We start from the raw sequence: 22,941 nt of genomic DNA, 5'->3' as shown, positions 1-22,941 counted from the left end.
GACGGGGAGGATTTCAATCCCACTTGGGATAATTAAATGTCGTCTAAGCCCCGTGGTGCTCAGAGGGCTCTGGTGGGCATTTCAGTGCAAACATATGCCAACGTGAGCAGGGTCTTTAGCACTTCGAAGCACCCAACCATTTGTAGCTATTTTCCTTCGGGTTGGTTGCACCTTGAGGAAAGGGGCTCCGAGTCCCCTTTGACCACCCCTAGGCTCGTTCTCCATCCAAGGACCTTCAACCCAATTGCTTTCTTGCTGAAGCTTCAACATTTCTCGTTTCTCCTCGAGAACAGCTGGTCCCAATTTACGAAATAACCCCTTTGCACACTTGAAGACCATTATTAAGATTCCCTTTGGCCATAAACATATGAAGAAGTGTTTAACATATGAAAAAAATGTTTAACCTCACCAGTAATCAAAGGAATCCAAATCAAAACAACAAAATGCAACTTTTGCCTATCAATTTGGTAACTTTTTTTAATGATAGTGCTCCATGCTGGTGAGAGTAGGGTAAAGGGGCAATTTCGTACATTGCTGGTGGGAGGGTAAATTGGTACAATCTTTCTGGAAAGCAATTTGGCAATATGTTATCAAGACCCTGAAAATTGTCCTTACCCTTTAACCCAGTAATTCCACTTCTGGGAAACTATCTCAAGGAAATAATCAAGTCTCAGACAAAGATTTCTGCTCAATGGAATGTGCTCGAAGGCACGATATGGTGATGTATGAATAACTAAAAACTACCTACAGGTTCAATGATGCTGAGACACCTCTTAAAAAGTTACTAGAAGGCATGTTCACAACGAATGGTCCAAGGACGTGCGAAATGGTCACCGTAAAATGGGAGACACAGGCTCCCACAACCGGATACAAAACTAAACACGGTAGGATGTTAATGACATAATTATATATACTTACATTTTTATATGTAAATAGAAAAAGACTAGATGCAAACACAGCAAAATATTAACCGTTCTTATTAGAGGGTGATAGAATTATGGGTGCCTTTTTATTTTCTTCTTTATAATTTTACAATCAAAAAAATTGTGTAAGAGCTCTCCTGGCCTCGTCCGTGTTCCCCGAGTAGTTCGGTGTGGTCCGATCCTGCCATCGCACATGGTCCAGAATCTAAACAGTGGAAGAGCCAGGGTTGCTGAGTTTTTCTAAAAAGGGCTGGATAGCGAAAATATTCGGTTTTATGGGCCATAGAGACCCTGTTGCACCTTCCCAACGCTCCTGTTGCATAGCAAAGTCAGCCATGGACAATAGGTCAATGAGTGGGCATGGCTGCGTTCCAATAATCGTCATGTATAAAATTAGGAAATGGGTCCAGATTAGTCCATGGCCTTCGTATGCTGACCCCTAGACTAGAAGATCTGAATCTCTCCCAGCGTCCCCAAATCTATAGTTTCAAAAAATACAGTTGGGGAAGTTTCTAGAAGGACAGGAAGAGGTGAAGTTCTTCCCTACCCCCACCCACCAGGTAGTCAATCAGTCCTGAAACTTTTTTTTTTTTTTTTTTGGTCTTTTGTCTTTTTTAGGGCTGTGCCCGCAGCATATGGAGGTTCCCAGGCCAGGGGTCCGATTAGAGCTACAGCTGCTGGCCTACGCCACAGCCGCAGCAACACGGGATCCCAGCTGTGTCTGCGACCTACACCACAGTTCACAGCAACGCCGGATCCTTAACCCACCAAGCGAAGCCAGGGATTGGACCCCCGTTCTCATGGATACTAGTGGGATTCATTAACCACTGAGCCACGACAGGAACTCCCCTGAAACTTTTTTTTTTTTTTTAACTTTAAACGTTTTATTTATATGGATTTCCCATCTTGGCTCAGTGCTAACAAACCTGACTAGTATCCATGAGGGTGAGAGTTTGATCCCTGGCTTCGCTCAGTGGGTTAAGGATCTGGATCCGGTGTCGGTGTAGGTCACAGATATGGCTCGGATACCGCATTGTTGTGGCTGTGCCATAGGCCAGCAGCTACAGCTCTGATTTGACCCCTAGCCTGGGAACTTCCATAGGCCATGGATATGGCCCTAAAAAGAACAAAAATTTTTTATTTATATCACATAACCTTGTCTGTCATGTTCATGAACACGGTACAAATTTATTCAGAAGCAGTCAGCTAAGGGACACTCTTCATGGGCCTTGTTTATCCAACCCTGACAGGTGTGGTCTGTCTGGTCCCCTCCCACATTGGCTGTTCTATAGCAGATGGTCAGGTGCGGAGCAAAAAATGCCAGGCATCCTAGTGAGGACTGGAAAGGGACTGTGACCCAGCACAGTTGGTGACTAATTTGAGATTTTGGCTTCTAGACTCCTAGGTCTGCTGGCGGTTTTGTTTTGTTTTGTTTTCCCTTTCTTTCTCTTTTAGGCCCACGCCTGAGGCATATGGATGTTCCTGGGCTAGGGGTGCAATTGGAGCAGTAACCACCAGCCTACCCCACAGCCACAACAACTTGGAACCTGAGCCACATCCACGACCTACACTGCAGCTCGCAGCAACACCAGATCCTTAACCCCCTGAGTGGGGCCAGGGATCAAACCCACATTCTCACGGACACTATGTTGGGTTCTTAACCCTCTGAGCCAGGGAGAGGGTCACTCCCTAGACCTGCTATTCTGTTTTCCTTCTGGTCACTGTGTTCCCAAGGGACAGAAGGAGAAACAGGGGTCACTGTGTGTTTGCTGCATCCCAGACAATGTTCAAAGGGGGATGAAGGCTTGTTATTTGGGGGGCTCCATTTTATAGGGAATCCAACCTAAGCAGGCACACGATGCACTCAGCCCTATCAGCAGAGAGGGCTGATAGGATGCGCTGAAGAGTCCCTTCCTGAGATCGAATCCTTCATCACTCACCTGCCCACACAGACGCGTCCTCACCAGGCACAGCAAGCCCCACCCCCCGGCCCCCTGGCCACTCCCAGCCCCAGCTCCCGTGGTATGTGTCCAGTGGAGACGCTTTGTCCATTTTAGGACACCTTGTCCATCTCGGCTCCGTTTTAGATCCTGATCACTTGTGCAGGAGGCAGGAACGGCCTCTCTGAGCTGCCTGCACATCAGACCTAGTGACGTGCGAGGAGGTTCTAGGATGAGAGTGACATTCTTGTGCCTTTACGTCCTTGCCACTTTCCCTACAACCAAATCAGATGGAAAGCTGAGAACCACTAAGGGCAAAATGGCCCGAGTCTGGAAAGAAAAGCCAATAATCCAAACGCTCTCCCCAAGTCCTCTTCTGTTTCTGCGTATTGACTCTCCTGACGCGTTTCAAACTTATTATTACTCCCGACCTGAATCCAGGTGGTGAGTGCAGGAGACAGGCCCTGGGTAAGGCCAACTTTCTATATAGAGATTCATGCCACCCTTCTGGTGACAAGGGAAGAAGGGAGGAAAAACCGATTTTGCATTAACAAATTTAAAAGCTTCACTAGCCTTTTTTTTTTTTTTTTTGTCTTTTTAGGGTCGCACCCACGACATATGGAGGTTCCCAGGCTAGGGGTCTAATCGGTGCTACAGCTGCTGGCCTACACCACAGCCACAGCACGTCAGATCCGAACTGAGTCTGCGACCTACACCACAGCTCATGGCAACGCGGGATCCTTAACCCACTGAGCGAGGCCAGGGATCAAACCTGCAACCTCATGGTTCCTAGTCAGATTCGTTTCCGCTGTGCCACGATGGGAACCCCAAGCTTCACTAGCTTATTTTGCTTATAAAATCTCTCACATCATCACTAAGACAGAAAGTATTTGGACCCAACTCTCAGCTCCACCTCCACTCTCCATTAAGCCTGCCTGTCTTTGACTTATTTTCCTAAGATGGACCTCCAGGCATATCTCACTCGGAGTCCCCCTGGACTGAAGTATCCGGTTATTGTTTTGGGGGAGGAAGAGGGTGTTGAGGGTCCGTGGGAATGGCACCATTGCACACCCTGCTCTCCTTAAATGTCATTCGATAAAAACAACATTAGAAATAGGCTGGTGCCTGGAAAGATCAAAGGACTGGAAGTCATTCATGCCTCTGCTTGGAAAGCATTTTCTCTACAGGGGAGAGAGATGGAAATACAGCTCTATTACTTGTCATCTGTGTGAATTACTTAATCTCTCAGGCAACTCTTTCTTCCATTTAAAGAAAAAAAAAAAAAAAAGGAAGTGTGGGGGTGGGAGGCATGATGGTACCCGTCGGGCAGATTTGTAGAGTCAGAACGAGAGGCCACATGGGGATGCCCGGCCCAGGGCAGGTGCTCAGAACATTTCATTCGCCTCTTCACTCTAAGAGGGACGGGGTGCTAGGGATCTGAGAGGCAGAGAAGAACGTGACCGGCCCCCCCACGCAGGTGCCCAGGCTTCAGGCCATCTACACAGGTGACTCTGGCGTTGGGCATCTGTGGACGATTCTGCAGCGCGCCGTGGGAACCAAGAAGAGGGGGAAATTCATTCTAACTCCCGGTAGTGGCAAAGGCTTGGGGAGGGCGTGGCATTTCAGTGGAGCCGTGAAGGATAGCGAGGGTGATGCAAGAGAGGCTTCCAGGCAGGGGAACTGTCAGAGCACCGGCCAGAGAACAGAAAGGACAAAGTGCTTCTGGAAAACGATGCAGCGTTTGGGATGGCCGAACAGTCAGGTGCCTAAGAGCCCAGAGGGCAGGCGAGATTGAAATCCCAGGGAGGCCACATCAGGAGGGAGCCCTGAGAAGCTTACACGTTGTTACGGCTGCTGTGAGATTCTGAAAACTGCAAAAGTCATCTTCAGAGTTCCCATTGTGGCTCAGCAGGTTAAGAACCCAAATAGTATCCACGACGACGCAGGTTCAATCCCTGGCCTCGCTCAGTGGGTTAAGGATCCGGCATTGCCGAGCTGCATTGTAGGTCGTAGACTCAGCTCGAGTCTGGCATTGCTACGGCTGTGGAGCAGACCAGTGGCCACAGCTCCTATTCAACCCCTAGCCTGGGAACCTCCCTATGCCACAGGTAGGGCCCTAAAAAGACAATCAATCAATCAATCAATAAAGCAGACTAAGGAGACAGGGCAACCATTCCAACACATGACCCTAGACTGGATCCTGGGCTGGGGCAGGGTGAGAATGCCATCTTCACGGGGTAAACACACGCCTCTGTCTGCCCAGGATGGTCCCACCGTGTCCTCATTAACTGAACTCCTTTTCACTCACAAAAGGGTTTCTGTTTGGACAATAAATCACCGGCCACCCTCATTTTAGATGACCTTACTGTCAATGGGAAAGAGAAACAGGGATACAAAGACACTGGGCCCAGAAGGACCAGTTCAAAAGCTATCACATCAAGTATCCCAGTAGGAAATTTGAGTCTCCAAAGGCAGAGAGCTCATGGGAGTGGACAGAAAGTAGCAGATCAAAGGACCACTGTGATGGCAGATTCCATCAGGTCCATGGATCTGTGGATTGATGGAGGAGAGAAGGAGGGAGAAATAAGAAGGCACAGGAAATGACTGGTATTTGGGTATCAGCCGGGTTGAATGGCTGGTGTAGAGGAAGAAGGAGGAGCCGAAAGGGAGAGTCTGGAACCTAGAAGAGGTCAGAAGTGGAGACGTGGATCTGGCAGCCTCGGGTAAAATCCTGGCTGAAGTGGGAGTGTGTGAGACCACCCAGGGAGAGGGCAGACACGGTGACACCGGGGGCACCCTGGCAGATGCTGAGGAGTCATGTGCAAAGGAAATGAAGAACCAGGGAGAAGCAGAATCATGGACCCCTGGGGAGGAGAATGTTTGGAGATGACTCTTTGGATCAACAGAGCCGGCTGCTCCCGAAGGACGGAGGAGGAGGGAAGAGAGCAACCAGGAAGACCTCTGAGAGTCCCACCGCAGCAGAGCAGTGGGGGAAGCAGGCAAATTGCAGCCGGCAGAGGGGGCGTGGGAGGTCAGGAAGTGGTGTTAGTGAGCGTAGATGATTCTCAGGCTGGACCCATCCCTGAAAAGACTGCGGTTTGAGAAGGGAAGCACTTGGGGGAGTTCAGTGGAAGCTGAACACGTGTGAACACCAAGAGGGAGATGCTGGAGAAGAGAGGCAGTGTGAAGATTCCGGAGGCAATCGTTTGGGATAAGATGGAAGGAGGCTGCGTCCAGTAGAGTGAAGAGGTCACCCCTTGACAAGAGGCAGGACTCTGCCTTCTCTGAGAAGGTTAGAAGGAAGGGGGGGGTGTACCCTAAGAAACTCTTGTTCCGGGTGGAAGATAAAATCAGTGTGTGACCGGCAGCAGTGATGACGGTCGTGGCAGAAACAGTGGGTGGTGGCATGTTGTTATCATCATCATCATCATTATTATTTGTTTAGGTGCAAGGTCCCTGCCTTGTTTAAGGTTGTCCTCACGACAACCGCATTTTACATGGAAGATAACCGAGCCCGAGACAGGTGCAGTAAATGGCCCACGATCAACCATAAAAGCGGCAGCGCCCAGATTTAAACCCAGGTCTTCCCAATGGCACGACCGGATGCCCGGGCCATTTGGAGTCCGTATGGACCAGTGGCATCGCCCTCTTGGTAGAGCCTGAGGTGACGTCATCTTCTGTGAACAACGGGGGTGGATTCGGAGGCCTGAGGAGGGAGGGCAGCGTTGAAACAGCTGCTGTGAAGAATGCAACAGGGATGGGCCAGGGGGGCGAGCAAGGGCTCCGGCCGCTTCCCGGGGCGCTGAGCGCTTCCAGGGGATTCCATCCTGTCCTTACGGCCCTTGCCTTCAACCCCGTTTCCTGCCAAGAACCCACACCCCACGCTCCGCTCATTTCTTCTGTGGTCCTCTCCCCTCTTCACCCCTCCTTCAAGAGAAAGAAGAATCATATGACTGGAGGAAAAAGAGTCTACGAACCAACCACGGGAAGGCTTGTGGGGGATGGCCAGGGAGTGGAGGTGGGGTCCTCAGAGTCTTTGTGCTTCCAAAGAAAGCGAGAGCCTGAAAGGTGTAAGGAAGCAGTGCTTTCCGTGAGCAATAACGGTTGCAGATGGGACATGGTCCAGTTTCTCGGACCCCCCCCCTTCCCCCGCCACCAGTAAAGAAAGACATCCGCAGCCAGACACCTTCACCCAGGCAAGCTGGCCAGGCCCCTCCTCTCAGGGCACCAGCTTCGTTCCATCAGCGGGTCCATCCATCCCATAACACCTTTCTTTTGGAGAGCTATTGATTTTAGTTAGCAATCAGTAAAGCAGACTTCTCCACTGGAACCCAGAACGTAAATCTCTACCTCTGATTCACTGATTTGACCTCTTTAAAAAGAGTAGCAGACGGAAACTCGCGGGCCCTCCCTCTTTGGGAGAAAAGTCATTGAAGGATTAACCAAAGGTGTTGGCCTGAGGGACAGGCTTGAAGACACGGGCTTACTTCTTGTTGGCTGCAGCCCACCAGCTCAGACAGAGCTATTAAACCATTGGTCGAATTAATAAAATCCATACGGGACCAGAGTCTAGAAGAAGCTGGGCTCAATTCAAATTTCCATAAAAGCAGCTCACAAAACCAGAGAATTGGCATTCGGTTCTAGAAGTGTGCTGGCTTCCTGCCTCCCAATGACATTTTCAGCACATCAAGACTTCAGGATAGAAAAATCTGTGGGCTGGGAGATTCTAAAGGCTTTTATGAGAATCTTCTCAGGGCTTTCTTTTCCATGGAGCTAGAAACTCACTTGTAAGGGAGTCATTCTCATGGATGCTTAAAAATAAAGAAAAATCATAGGGAAAGTGACCATATCTTCTGTTCGGGCGAAAATGGAATCGTTTGAGGGGATATACGAAAGGGGTCCTCTAAGTTGCACAGGAGCAAGACTGGTTGTGAGATTCAGGGCAAGAGAGAGGGGGGAGACGGAGCTGTTCTTAGAGAGTTGTGCTAAATGTGTGTGTTTCAGAATCAAAGGGCAAATGCTTGAGAAGCAGTGATGTGTGTGTGTGTGTGTTCATATACACACACAGGCACCGGGCTCTGAATAGGTGTGTACCATTCTCCAAGTTAAAATCGAGCTTGTCCCTCTCTGCAACCCTTCGTTTCAATTGGTTCCTCTGCCCACCAGCCCACCAGCCCCACCAGCAACAAAGTCCCGGCCACGGCCAACTCTGCAACAGACTCCCATCTCTCCCTTCAGTCACCCTGAAAAGCAGCCCAGGGGCAACAAATCCCTCCCTCTTCCACTGGTTCCAACATTTCTCTAATTAATGCAGGAGAAAATTAATTACAGAGGGATTTTCGAGACCTGAGCATCTAATGACCAGCCCAGCCTCCCCACCTCCCTCGGCTCACGGCAGCTCCCCATTGGTCCTGCCCAGCCCTGCCCTCCTCCCCCTGCCTGCCCCCTCCCCTCCCTTCCCAGAACCCCCAAACAATACCACAGGCTAATTAGGCAGGGAAAGAGTTTCTTGGCAAAGAGGACTGAGTGCTAGGTCAGTACCTTGAACAACCCAGAAGAGAAACAAAACAGCATTAAAAGAAAAAAGAAAAAAAAAAAAAGAAAAGAAAAAGAAAAAGAAAAAAAAAAAAAAAACCCTGCTAATCCCAAGCGCATTTCCGCCAAATATTCTCCTTTTCAAGTGTTTTCTTCCTGGTAAACAAAGTTCTGTCGCTGGCTCTGAAGATTTTAGGGCACCGTTGCTTAGTAATGATGGCGAAAACACGACGTCCTCGCCTCGGCTGTATTTTGTTTCTCCTCTCTCTTGCTCACTTCACTGAGAAGCCCTGACATTCCCACATCGCGAGGGACCGCCTGTTTGTAAAGAAGAGCTGGGGATTTTTTTTTTTTCTTTTTCTTTTTTTTGTCTAACGGCTTTCCCAAGCCAAGCTAGGAATGGCGATCTCATGTCCCCTGGATCAGTCTTGCCCAACAGAAGTTTCTGCAACCACGGGAAAGGGCTCCATCTGTTCTGCCCAACACGGTAGCCTTGAGCCACGTGTGGCCAATGGGCATCTGAAACGGGGCTCATGAGGCTGGGCAAGGGAAAGCTCAATGTTATGGAATTTTAATTAATTGAAATGTGAAATAGCCCCAAGTGGCTCATGGCTCGAAGCAGCCCAGCTCCTGGCATAACCCCAGCACAGTCCCTGAAGGGACAGCCATGGAGTCTGGGCCACTCTGGGACAGCAGTGATGGACAGAGGATGGTTTGGTGTAAGGACCACACCCGCTTCCATTTGAATGAAGCCTGTTCTCTCTGCGTGGCTTTGGGCATCAGTTAATGCTTCCGCAATGTTCAGGATAACCACACAAGTACACCCCAGGGGTGTGTTTGGTAGTGGACCCCAAGTCCCGGGCACATGGGTGGGTCCCCTCCTGACCGCACAGGAGTAATGAGTGCAGATGCCACGGCCCGCTCTGCGGCCCTGCTCCCCCTTCGCCCCCGGAATCTGTGCCGTTTCCCTCCTCCACGTGTCTGGCCACATGTCCCCTTCAGCTGGAACGCCCTGCCCGTCTTGCTCCTTTGTCTTGGTCTCAGTGATTCCTGTTCTACCTAAAAGGTCCTAAAGACTCAGCTTGAGAATCCCACGAACTGGGAAGCTTTCTCTTCTCTTCTGTCTGCCCTCATCACTCGCTCTTTCTCTTTCCAATGTGGTAGCTACGAGCTGCAGGCAGCCACTGCGCTTGAGTCAGGCTAGTGCAAGTGAGCCACAGAATTTTTGTTTTTAATTCTAATTATGAATTAACTTTATATTAATTGTATTTAATTTTAATGGAAACTAGTTTACATTTAATTAATTGAAGCTGAAATGGCCACATATGGTATCTCCTCTCTTCCTCCCTCTCTCTCACCCCCCTGCCCCATATCCCTCAGAGCTGAGCTGGATGCCAGTCTGCAGTCTTGTGTGTGTGTGTGTGTGTGTGTGTGTCTTTTTGCCATTTCTTGGGCCGCTCCCGCAGCATATGGAGGTTCCCAGGCTAGGGGTCGAATCAGAGCTGTAGCCACGGGCCTACGTCAGAGCCACAGCAACGCAGGATCCGAGCCGCGTCTGCAACCTACACCACAGCTCACGGCAACACCGGATTGTTAACACACTGAGCAAGGCCAGGGATCGAACCCGCAACCTCATGGTTCCTAGTTGGATTCATTAACCACTGCACCACGACGGGAACTCCCAGTCTGCAGTCTTATCTCCACGCACATGTACTCCTTGCACTCACCTAGGATCCTGTGTTTTAATGATCTCTTTATAAATCTATCACCCCACTAGAAAGCAAAACCTTAAGGACATAGCTTGTGTTAGATTTTGCTTTATTTGACAGTGGTGTCGCCAACATCCAGGATGGTGTCAGGCACACAGTAACTTCTCCATAAATATTTGTCAGCCATGAAACAGCACTTTTTTTTTTTTTTTTTTTTTTTTTTTGGCCACACCTGAGGCATGTGGAAGTTCCCAGGCCAGGGACTGAACCCATGCCGCAATTGCAACCTGCGCCACAGCTGCTGCAACTCCGGATCTTTAACCCACTGTGCCCCACAGGAACTTCCGAAACGGAAATTATTCATCACAGTTTATGTCCTACCTCCGAGGTCAGCAAAGTATAGCCCAAAAGAGGCCAAAGCCAGCATGCCACCTGCTTTTGTATGGCCCTCAAGCTAGGAAGAGTTTTTTTGGTTTTTTTTATGTTTCATTAGATTTTAAATGGTTACAGAAATACCTACATAATCCTCAATTTTGCTCTTGGCCTGCAAAACAGGAAAGAATCACTTTCTGGCCCTTTAAGAAAACCTGCCAACCTGGGATCTTGATCCCAAGAAGAGCTGCTGGTGGGGCTCAGTGTAGCCGCAGTCAGAGAAAAGGATGCTTGGGGAGAGATGCTAGGAGAGGGGTCCAAAGTGCACATCTTGGGACTCTTCCAACCAAGGTAAATTCTGGGAGCTGGTCCCGAATACAGAGGCAGAGCCAGGCCAGGCCTGTGCTTCCTCTAACCAACCCCCTCCCCCACACTGCAAAGGTCTCATGAGTGGGGGATGGGGACACATTACGTGGACTTCTGTGAAAGTTCTATCTCACCCACCCTGGAGCCACAGCAAACGGAAGGGGGGCTTTTCTGGCTTTTGTATTCTGGTTTGGATGTGGAAAGTAGCAGTTTGGGTTTAGGAGTTTCTGCTGTGGTGCAGTGGGTTAAGAATTCCACTGCAGCAGCTCCGGTTGCTGCAGAGGCATGAGTTCAATCCCCGGGGCCGACACAGTGGATTAAAGGATCTGGCGTAGGTCACAGCTATGGCTCAGAGTCCATCCCTGGCCCGGAAATGTCTATATGCCAGAGGTCCGGCCACTACATAAATAAATAAATAAATACATAAATAAATTTTAAAAAATAAAATCAAGCTCCCAAATGTGTTTTTAATAGAAATGGAGAGATCTTTCAAAGCAATGAGTGTAGGGGCTTGGAAGCAATCGTCGGGCAGGCAGGAAGCAATCTGTTCCCTTTCCTGCTCAGATGTGAACTGGGGTTTCTAAGAACAAGGCAAAGATGGCTCCAGGCCTAATCAGGGTCAGCAGCAGGGAACCCCCCCCCCCCCGCCAAAGTTACCCCATCTCAGTCCCTCCTTACTCTCCATTAACCCTCGATGACTTCCGGACCGCCAGCTCAGGGACCATCGGCCAAACATCCGGGCATCTGGGAGTGCCCGGTGGCCCAGCCACCTTCCTGCTCCATTCACCCTCCCAAACAGGGAGGGGCTGAGTGCACCCAATGCGCTAAATATTTCCCCGCTGGAGAATTTATTTTCTGTCTGCTGCCGTTTGGCAGCAAAGAGACAGGAAGCTATTTAGATAGATTATCTTCCTCTTCGGAAAGTTGAGAGGAACTTTTCTATTGCACTTCACACAAACATTCCGCCTCGTGGTCATTTAGTCATGGCCCCTCATGAGGTCACCAGGGAAGAATGCTCAGCCTGATTAAATGTCACTTGATGGTCTCCACACTTGCTGTCCCAGATCCAAGGGGGAGAAAGAGCTTCCCGGCCTTGCTGGTGACCAAGACTGGGAGTCCAGCTGAAAGGCCACGAGGGTACCATACAAAATGAATCTTACTTCCTGGGGTCGTTTATGGCTTTATAGAGTAATTTGTATGTCACTGAGTAAGAAAGGGGCCTCCAAGAAGAGTGTCTGGCCAGATGATGCTGTCTTTTAAGGGGATCAAAGAGAATTCTTGGCAGGAGGTAGTGAGATGCTCTTGGAGAAAATGTGATAGGGACCCATGGACTGAAGTTCAAGGTCTTGGGGATGAGTCAATAGCTGGAAAACAAGACGAGTACTGACCATGATGGCTAATTATGACTGACCTGGTATCATGCCCTACTAGATGCCCTTCTAAATGACTTAAGGTGTATTAACTCGTTTGCAGCCCAAACAACTCAAGGAGGTAGGTATGCTGAGGAAATTGGCCCAGAAAGTCAAATGTTTTGCTTAGGCTCAAAGAGATAGCGAGAGATCAAGCTGGGATATGAATCACATCTGAACGGTCCAGTAGGCTGTTCTGCTATGACAAACATGTCCTATACCTGTGCTTCATAGTAGGAGGGTCACCAGCTACAAGGTGGCTATGGAGCACCTGAAAACCTGCTTAGTCAAGGAACTGACTTTTTAATTTTTTTTAAACTATAGTCGACTTAAATAGCCACCATATTACATTCCCAGGTTTAGGCGGTCTGGCTCCAGAAGGCACAGTCTCAAACATTTAGACTGTCCTGCATTTTAAATCAACATAAGAGAATTTGGAACTGTTTATTAGGAGAATAATTAAAACCTAGAGATAGAGTTTTATCAATATCTTCAAAGATGGGAACGTATGAGAAACTATAGGAAATGGGAATGCAAGAGAGAAACTTTGCTTAAAGGAAAAAGCAGGTGTTCCAGTCCGATGTTTGGGAAAATACCTATAAAAGAAAGAGTCTGAAACACCAGCATGGTTTGTCAAGAGAGGAAGTGGTTTCCTTTTGTTTAATCAATAAATTGTATTGAGATTCTGCCACGGGGCCTTATGAAGCGTCTGCTCTCGAGTGTCACGTGGTTGAGGAGGAAAACCAAGTCTAAGCCCTCAAATAAATCAAGGCCACGTGACCCAGGGAGGCGGAGCTCCTCACATCTGTTCATCCTGTTGGAATTCAGCTTAGCTGTTTAATCGGTAAGAGGAGCAATCACGGAAATCTTCATGGAGGAGGCGGCCTTTTAAATGGCCCTTGAAGGAACTGGCTTATATGAGGACAGTGGGAAGCTGGAAAGAGTGAAAACGGTGGCAGATTTGGTAGGAAAAAAGAACCGTTCTCAGTGACTCTCTTGGACACTGACGTACAGGGTTTAATCAAAAAATGACTCCACATTTTCTAGCTTGGATAAAAATAGTGGTTCTGGGGGCAGACACAGGAACTTTAGGGGGTGGTAGGAAACAGTTTGGGGAAATTACGACTTTGGTTTGGGGCATGTGGATTCTGAGGTGACAGCTTGAGTAAATCTTGGATTAGTATTCACTTTCCAAGAGCCGTCGAAGGTTCCGTTTAGATGGGAAGAGGGTGGATGAGAAAGCTGCCCAAGATCACCGTCAACCTAATACCTGCTCTCCCTCTAAGCCTGAGAAATGAGGCCATGGCAGAACGGGAGAGAAGCCACAGAAGTCCAGAAGTATCGTGTCACCACCCCACCAGTGACAAACGCATTCATACCTTGTTTTCTCTGCTATGCTGAGTTGACAGACATCCGGTTACTTCATCCTGGAAGCCACACTCATTTGCCCTTTGGAAACCCTGCCCAATGACCAATATTTTTTTAAATAGTTTTTTTTCCTGATGACATTTGTAATACCTACTCACTGCAAAACATTTGGAAACTTCAAAAACAGAAACGAGGCAATGCAATCACACATATGCACATGTACACACACCAGACCCATATATGCACGTGGCTGTGTGTAGGTGTATGTGTGTATGTATGTATAATGACAGTTTTCACCCATTTCTAGCTGAGATATATATATATATATATATATATATATTTTTTTTTTTTTGTCTTTTTAGGTCTGCAGCCAAGGCATGTGGAGGTTCCCAGGCTAGGGGCTGAATCGGCGCTGTAACCACTGGCCTACACCACAGTCATAGCAATGCCAAATCCGAGCTGTGTCTGCAACCTACACCACAGCACACGGCAACACCGGATCCTTAACCCACTGAGCGAGGCCAGGGATCAAACTTGCGTCCTCGCGGATACTAGTCAGATTCGTTTCCACTGAGCCACAATGGGAACTCCATAGCTGGTATTTATTTTAAAATGCTTTTCATTTTCTTTTTAGGGCTGCACCTGAGGCATAGGGAAGTTCCCAGGCTAGGGGGGGAATTGGAGCTGCAGCTGCCAGCCTATACCATAGGCACAGCAACAATGGCCATGAGCCACATCTGCGACCTACAGCACAGCCTGCAGCAACACTAGAACCTTTAAGCCACTGAGTGAGGCCAGGAAGCAAACCCACATCCTAATCGATACTAGTCAGATTCTTAACCAACCCACTGAGCCACAATGGGAACGCCTAAAATACATTTTTAGCTAAAAGACTCTGAACTAAGAAACAAGAAGACAACATTAGCCAACTTGTATTGCATGGTCAGTATTTTCTAGAAAAGTTACAAGGAAAAACACTCATCAATTTCTGCACAGAAACACATCTAGAAGAATCTGTTCTTGAACTGAATCTCTTGACTTTCCCCTTATTGCCCCGGAAGTCCATCTGAACCTTCTTTCCATCCTTTGCTTATTTTGACCAGATGGCTATAGATTCGGAATGACCTGGAGTGGGCTGAGAGTCAGCCTGCGAGAGACCAAGAAGAGCCAGCCACAGGGGGTTAGGAGTGAAAAGTCCCGCCCCACAGAGGCAGGTGCCCCGCCCACACTGCAAACTTCACATCTGGAATTCCTGCCTCCAAAGGATGCTCCAGACAAGAAAACAAACATGGGACAAACAGAAGGCAAGACCGCAAAGAGACACAAACTAACAGCAGAGTGGAAGGATGGGAGGCACTGGTGGGGAGAAACACCATGAGAGAGGGTGTGGCCAAGGACAGTCCCAGGGAAATCAGGGATTGAAATACTGCAAGGGAAGATTTATCAGCCTAGACAGGGATAACTGAAACTCACACACAAGCACACAACCGCAACCAGAGATTCTTCCTTCCTGCCTTGGTTTCCTGGGGATTCAAACTAAGGGACTGGGAGACACCCGCAAACGTTTACCAAGGATGTGGGTGCGTCCTTATGGGTCTGGCTCATTTTGTCGAGAAACTGCTAGCGCTCTGAGCCCAGCCTGCGCGGGGGGGAGCTCTGCCTGGGTGTACACCCCTCGGGCGGGGGATCCAGGGGGATGGCCTCGCCTCCAAAGATAACACAGCAGCCCCAGACTGCCTGTGATTCTCTCTCCAAAATCTTCCTAATGAGCTGTCTGGGGGAGGGGGTGGTTATTCCCCCCATATTTTGGCCGCCGCTGGCTTTTTAGAATTCCGTGTCCATTTTCCGATTTCCTAAACGCCATCTGCAATGACCTTTTCCTCTCTGCCATCGTTGACAGCTTCTCATGCGTGAAACATATTTTTGTTCATTATTTTGTTGTCCACAACCTCCCCCGCACAACCGTCCAGCCTGGGTCTCCCTCCCTGTACCCTTCACCCCCACGTCAGGCATATAATGAATTACCATTCCTTCAGACAACGAGGTTGAAAACTTGTGGTCTCCAAGGCAACGGGGTATCCTGGGGTAGGGTGCTGGGGAGGGGGGCTGGCCCGGCCAGGAAAGGACTGGAAGGAAAAGGGGGGTGGGGAGGCAGAACTAGAGATGATATCATTCCGGAAGCCTGAAAGCAACCAATCGGCTGCCGGGGATGTGATGTCATCCCCCCGCCCCCACCCCCTTTGAGCCTAGGTAGCCCCACTGAGAATTCTAGACAAGTATTGAACCGAAGTTGTATTGCTGTGAGAGAAAGGGGTGGGGGGTGGCAATGGGGAGAGAGACAGCTCCTCCGACCCTCTGGATGGCCCTGGCAGACACTACTCTTCACTCGAGGCAGCCCCATAAAAATGTCATCAGCTGGGGCTCTCCCTGCATCAGGACACAATGATGTCTTTGGGGAGAAGAAAAAAAAAAAGATTTATTTTGCAACCACACCCCCGCCTCCCTTGGAAGAGAAACACTAACCAACAACAAGTTGTGAATGAAGTGTCTGCAGATCGGGCCCCCACCAACCCAGGCTGGGAACTTTCTGGACAGAAAGACAAGAGGCAGATGCTCGCACAGAACCAGCTGGGCATACTAGGCTGCTCTTTGCAGCCACAGGGCTGGGGCAACACTTTAGGTGCTGCAGGGTGGGTGCCTGGGCTAGGGCAAAGCTGCCCAAGCAGGTAGTTCGGGCCCCCAAAGGCACTGGTTTGGGGAGAGGTGTCTGCCCCAAGATGATGCCAGCATCTGGGCCTCAGTGCCAGGCTCGTAGGAGAAGCAGCAAGCTGTAGCGTTAGGGAGGGGTGCAGGCTTGTTATAGTGCCCACCGAAGTGTCAGCATCCAACAGAGGGGAGGGCCAGTGTGCCCCGCTCACCTCTGCGAGATTTTTGTCTTGGAACTAGAAAGCAAGGCTGTTTCATAAAAATGTCCCCAGGACTCCAAGCCCCAGGAAGGTTTGTCCGCGGGGGTCAGGACTGCTCTCTCCCTGACCTTGAATACTGCAAAAGGTGCAGCTTCTGCAACACGGTCTTTCTGGAGTCTTTCTCCACTGTCCATGCAGAGCCACCTATACTGCCTTTGAAGAAGCAGAAGCAAAGACCCGCGTCCATTCCCCCTTCTACAGACGTGGACATCAAGGCCCAAAGAAGGGAAGGGGACTGGCCCAATGACCAACGGAGTCACCAGTCGACCTGGGGCTCCAACTGCTCTCAGCCACAAGCCTAGTACACTAGTAGCATTTGAAGACGGAAAGCCTACAATTTCAGCATCACTGGTTCACCATTTTCTTTATTTTTTTTATTAAAGTATAGTTGATTTACAATTTAGTTTCTGGTGCACAGCAAAGTGACTATATATATTTCAGATTCTTTTTTTTTTTTTTTTTTTTTTTTGTCTTTCTGCCTTTTCTAGGGCCACTTCCTGTGGCATATGGAGGTTCCTAGGCTAGGGGTCTAATTGGAGATGTAGCCGCCGGCCTACACGAGAGCCACAGCAACATGGGATCTGAGCCGCGTCTGCGACCTACACCACAGCTCACAGCAATGCCGGATCCTTAACCCACTGAGCAAAGCCAGGGATCGAACCTGCAACCTCATGGTTCCTAGTTGGATTCGTTAACCACTGAGCCATGACAGGAACTCCAGATTCTTTTCTATTATAGTTGATTACAAGATATTGCATAGAGTTCCCTGTGCTATACAGTCGGTCCTTGCTTACTATTTTATATAGAGAAATGTGTATCTGTTAATTCCAAACTCTCCTTTTATCCCTCCCCCACACTTCCCCTTCGCTTACCAACATTTGTTTTCTATGTCTGGGAGTCTGTTCAGTTTTTCGGTAAGTCCATTTGTACTGTTTTTTGTTTTTTGTTTTTTAAGATTTCACATCTAAGTGATATCGCATGTATTTGTCCTTCTCTGTCTGACTCTCCTCACTTAGTGTGACAGTCTCTAGGCCCATCCGTGTTCACATTCATCCTTGAATATGGGCTGGAGCAGTCCAGGAAGGCTTCTTGGAGGAGGTGGGCTTAAGCTAGGCTCTGAAGGCGAGGCTAGAGTCAGACAAACAGAAAGAAAAAAGAAAGACACTGCTAACAGCAAGACTGCCCAAGCCAAAGCCAGACACTAGGAATGAAGCTGGTACCAGGCAGTTGGGTGGGGGTGGGGGAGGGCGGGCGAAAGTTGCAGGACTAAAGTTGCAGGATTTGGTGATTTTACCAACCAGATGCCGATCTTCTCACCGTGTCGAGCAAAATCAATCCAGCATGCCAGAATGACAGGTGGGTCTTCAGCCATCCAGGCCTCCTCTGCTGTGCTTTTTTTTAAAAAACATTTCCGTTTGGGAAATTTTCTTTTTTTTTAAACTTACACAACGTTGCAAAAAACTCACTCTTTCCCAGAGTTGCCTATTGTTAATATTTTACTCCATTTACACACTTGCCCACTCATGTCTGTTCTCTCTCATTCTCTTTGTGGATGCGTGTGTATATTTTCTTTTCTTTTCTTTTTTTGAATCATTTATGGGTAACTTATATTCATCACAGCCTTTTACTCCTAAATTAGTCTGTGTTTATTTCCTAGAAACAATAATATTCTCTTACCTAACCAAAGTAAAGTTCTCGACTTTATAAATAAACGTGCATTAATAAGATACTTTAATCTCGGCCCATGTTCCAGTTTTATCACTTGATCTAGTAATTTCCTTTACACCACTGTGTCCCTTTAGTGCAAAACCCAGTCTAGCATCGGTGGGGCTGGGTATTGCATGGAGTTGTCAAATCTCTTTGGTCACCTTTAATCGGGAACATTCCACAGCTTCCTCAGTCTTTTATGACATTGATGTTTTAATTTCTTAATTTTCATATATTTATTTTTTGGCTGTGCCCACAGTATCCAAAAGTTTTCACACCAGGGATTGAACCTGTGTCACATCAGCCACCCAAGCCACAGCAGGGACAATGCTGGATCCTTAACCCACAAGCCACCAGGGAACTCGGACATTGATATTTTTAAGGAATTTAGTCCCACCCTACCCTTCTTTTTTTTTCAGGCCACACCTGCAGCATATGGAAGTTCCCAGGCTAGGGGTCAAATCAGAGCTGTAGCTGCCACCATAGCCACACAGGATCTGAGCCCCATCTGTGACCTACACAGCAGCTCATGGCAATACCAGATCCTTAACCTGCTGAGTGAGGCCAGGGATTGAATCTAAGTCTTCATGGATACTGGTCGGGTTCTTAACCTGCTGAGCCATGATGGGAACTCCCACTTTTTTTTCTTTTAACACATGTTTCTCACAGAAGGTAGGTCTGATGCTTCCTTGTGAAGAGACGGACGTTATACGTTCCTGACAGGTGTCCAGCTTATGCATCCCTCTGAGGGGGTCCCCTCCAGAGGTACCAGATGTCATCTGTCCCTCATGGGTGATGCTCCTTCCGATTACCCGGTCAAGACGTTGTGCAGTTCTCCACTAATAATGGCTGTGGTTGTGGGTTTTCTCCCTTGAAAACAGAAGCAGTCTGAGAGGATAAATTTTAAGTGGATGCAGGTATCTTTCTCCTCATCAAAATCTCTCCCCAGATTTACCATCCATTCTTTTTTTTAACCATTCATTCTTACCAGATCCAGTCTTCACCATGATGGTTTTTTTTTTTTTTTTTTTTTTTTTTTTGTCTTTTTGTTGTTGTTGTTGCTATTTCTTGGGCCGCTCCCTCGGCATATGGAGGTTCCCAGGCTAGGGGTTGAATCGGAGCTGTAGCCACCGGCCTACGCCAGAGCCACAGCAACTCGGGATCCGAGCCGCGTCTGCAACCTACACCACAGCTCACAGCAACGCCGGATCGTTAACCCACTGAGCAAGGGCAGGGACCGAACCCGCAACCTCATGGTTCCTAGTCCGATTCGTTAACCACTGCGCCACGACGGGAACTCCACCATGATGGTTTTGAATGGTAATTCTCTGACTCTGGTGTTCCCACATTTAAGAATTGGCCAGATTTCTGTTGGTAAGAACCCTCTTTCCCTCCATTAATCTATTATGCATCTATCCATTTATCCACCTATCCATAAGTATCATTAGCAAGGACCCATGAATTCTTATTTTTAACAGTTTATCATTTTTATGGACTGAATATTTGTGTTCCCCTGCTCCCAGCCCCTGCCCATGTATACGCTGCCATCCCCAATGGTTGTAGGAGGCGGGGCCTTTGGAAAGTGATTAGGTCATGAGGGTGGAGCCCTGGTGGGTGCAGTTAGTGCCCTGATACAATCGCCCCGCCCCCAGAGAGCTGCCTTGCTCTCTTTGCCTGGAAAGGCAGAGCAAGGAGTGGCCATCTGTGAACTGCAAGACACTGAGTCTGCCGGCGCCTTGATCTTGGACTTCGCCGGATGCAGAATTGTGAGAAGTACATGTCTGTTGTGTAAGCCCCCGCCCCATCTCTGCTCCCTTTTCAACAGCAGCCACAGCTAAGATGATCTTTCTTTCCCGTACTTAATTATTTCGGTGATCAAATCTGTGCCAGCCTTGGCCAAGGGGAGCGCCTTCAAACTGATTTCTGGGTCCCTGTGACAAGTCCTTTTGTCCCCATGTATATCATGTTTGTAATTAGTACCAAAATGACCTTTTTCCCCTGGATGTCCCACTAGGACTTTCAGGCAGCTGAGGACCCCAGAAAGAGAAGACGGTGTCTAGGAAGCAGGAGGAAGCTCCCACTTACGACGTCCTGGAAAAATGAAACTGCTCTGGCGAGGAACCGATGAGCCCAGCTTAACACAGGCCACCACGGGAACTTAAGAAACTCAAAGACACGACTATGGGAAATGCCAATTCGCCTTTTTCTTTCTGAGCCTTCTCTCGGAGCCGAGAGTAAAGAATTTACAGGTACATCCATGTTGCTGCAAATGGCATCATCTCATGCTTCTTTCGGATATAAACACACTATTCTATATAAAATAGGGAATAAGGACCTATCATATAGCGCAGGGAAATCTACTTAATACTGTGTAATAACCTATATGGGAAAAGAATCTGAAAAGGAATGGATATACATAAATGTATAACTGATGTACCTTGCTGTATGAAACTAACTCAGCCTTGTAAGTTAACGCTACCCTAATAAAATGTATTTTAAAAAAAAGAAAATAAAAGAATTTGGAGGCACGAGGCAGAGACAGGAAGACACAATTTCCTAGCCCTCTGTCACTCTAAGCACCACATTCTTACAATGGCTGTGGATTTTTGTGCCGTTTTAAGCAGCCTGGATACAAAAGTCCCTATCACCGTCCTCATTTTTGGCACCAGAACTGCCAAAGGCTTCGCACCAATAAAGCAGATCTGGGTAAGGTTTCTCCTCGCCCATTCTACAGATGGTGACACTGAGGTTCCAGAATATCAGGAGATGTGACGAAGGTCACACAGCCACCATGAATTTGGACCTTGGCATCGAGGGAGTCCTGGCCACTCTGTACAAGCCAGGACTTCCAGGCTCTTCCTCATCCCCCTGACCTTACAGGCCCCACGATGTCCCCTGCTGAGGGTCTCACAGCAGAACGAGCTCCCTGCTGCCAGGGAGGGGGGGCGAGGAGGGGAGTCCTTGGGAAGCCCCTCATCCTCTAGACAGCCTGAGGCGGGGGCTGTGGGTACATCCAAAAGCATGGACATGCCCCAAGGCCCTGTGTGTTTTTTTTTTTAAGTTTGATTGATGTATAATTGATTTACAATGTTGCGATAATTTCTGCTATTCCCAGGGCCCTGTTGAAGCAACTTTAAGATGCTGAAGAGGCCCAGGCAGGTGTCCAGGAACCACACCCAAAGCTTGGTCTGTGGGTCTTCACGTTGCAGCAAAAGGGGACCCATCCCAATGACACAAGCATCCCTCTCTCCAGGGTCAGAAGGAGGACAAGGCTCACAGACTCAGGAATTATCAGCTCCTGCAACATAGGTTAGCCAGTGTAACCTGTAAGGTATTCTAGAGAGGAGACTGGAGTCTCAGGCTCCTTGTCACCCAGCCAGGAAGCAGTGACAACCCTGAGCTTCAGATTCTCACTAAGTAAGATGGGACACCAAGGCCTGCTGAGAGTCTGCAGGGGTGTTCGCAAAGCCAGCCCCACATAACCCCCATTTTTTCTCTCCAGTATCCTTTATTTTTCCTATATTTTATCTTTATATGGCCACAGCCCCAGATATGGAAGTTCCCAGGCCAGGGGTTGAATCAGAGCTGCAGCTGCCAGCCTACCTCACAGCCACGCAATGCCAGATCCAAACCACACTGTGACCTACGCCACAGCTTGCAGCAATGCTGGATCCTTAACCCACTAAGCGATCCCAGGGGTTGACTGCACATCCTCAGGAACACAAAATCAGGTTCTTAACCCACTGAGCTACAATGGAAACTCCTTATTTTTCTTTTACCCATAGACAGGGCTTTGGAATCAGGCAACTGGACCAATTTCCTGCAACTGAGTTTCCAGGGACCTGTTACTTGTGTAAATGGGGACAAGGATGCCTCAGGACTGTGTTACAGGTAAATTAAAAGAATGCATTTGCCACCAGTGCTCAGCCCAGTGCCTCGTCCAGAGAAAGGCCCTGCTACATGGACACCAGAGCTGGATTTGGAGACAGAACCTTGAAAGAGATAATTAAGGTAAGAGAAGGTCATACTGGTGGACCCTGATCCAATATGCCTGGCATCCTTATAAGAGAGATTAGGGAGTTCCCACTGTGGCTCAGTGGGTTAAGGACCTAACATTATCTCTGTGAGGATGTGGGTTCTATCCCTGGCCTCGCTCAGTGGGTTAAGGATCCAGCATTGCTGCAAGCTGCAGCAGAGGTCGCAGATGCAGCTCCAATTCATCCCTGGCCTGGAACCTTCCATATGCCACAAGTGCAGCTGTAAAAAGAAAAAAAAAGGGCAGGATTAGGACACAGATGTTTGTGGGCACAGCAGATACAGCAAGAAGACGGCTGTCTACAAGCCAAGGAGGGAGACCTCGGAAGAAACCTTAATTGTGGATTTCTGGCCTCCAGGTCTGAGAATAAATTTCTGTTGTTTAAGCCTCACAGCCTGTGGTGCTTTGCTATGGCAGCCTGAGCCAACTAAAACAGACATAGATCAAATCTTTGGCCGTGTGTGTTTGTGTGTGCACACGCATGCACACATGAGTGCACATGTGTTCCAATAAAATTTTATTTTTCAATACTCAAACTTCATACAATGTTCACCTGTCTCAGAATGTTATTCTTTTGATTTTTTTTTTTGACTATTAAAAAAAGTAGGAG

The 22,941-nt window shown here is 48.4% G+C and overlaps 1 protein-coding gene across 14 annotated transcripts in view; it reads right to left on the bottom strand.

Annotated features, from left to right (window-relative positions):
* LOC102165318 overlaps nt 1–22,941 on the bottom strand; it is a 381,153-nt gene that overhangs the window by 108,272 nt on the left and 249,940 nt on the right. For 3 of the 14 annotated variants that reach the window (XR_002337042.1, XR_002337043.1, XR_001299783.2), the window contains exon 1: nt 15,648–17,066. The exons of 10 other annotated variants lie outside the window; for them this stretch is intronic. The gene's annotated coding sequence lies outside the window, so the exon portion shown is untranslated. Of the gene's footprint in view, nt 1–15,647; nt 17,067–18,837; nt 19,166–22,941 lie in introns of those variants that run through there. One more of the 14 variants, XR_002337033.1, reaches the window with a different exon arrangement.

This window comes from Sus scrofa, chromosome 12 (genome assembly GCF_000003025.6).
Source record: "Sus scrofa isolate TJ Tabasco breed Duroc chromosome 12, Sscrofa11.1, whole genome shotgun sequence".
Classification (NCBI taxonomy): Eukaryota; Metazoa; Chordata; class Mammalia; order Artiodactyla; family Suidae; genus Sus; species Sus scrofa.
The sequence above is the reverse complement of the archived record's forward strand: the minus strand, read 5'-3'. Positions and strand labels throughout refer to the sequence as shown.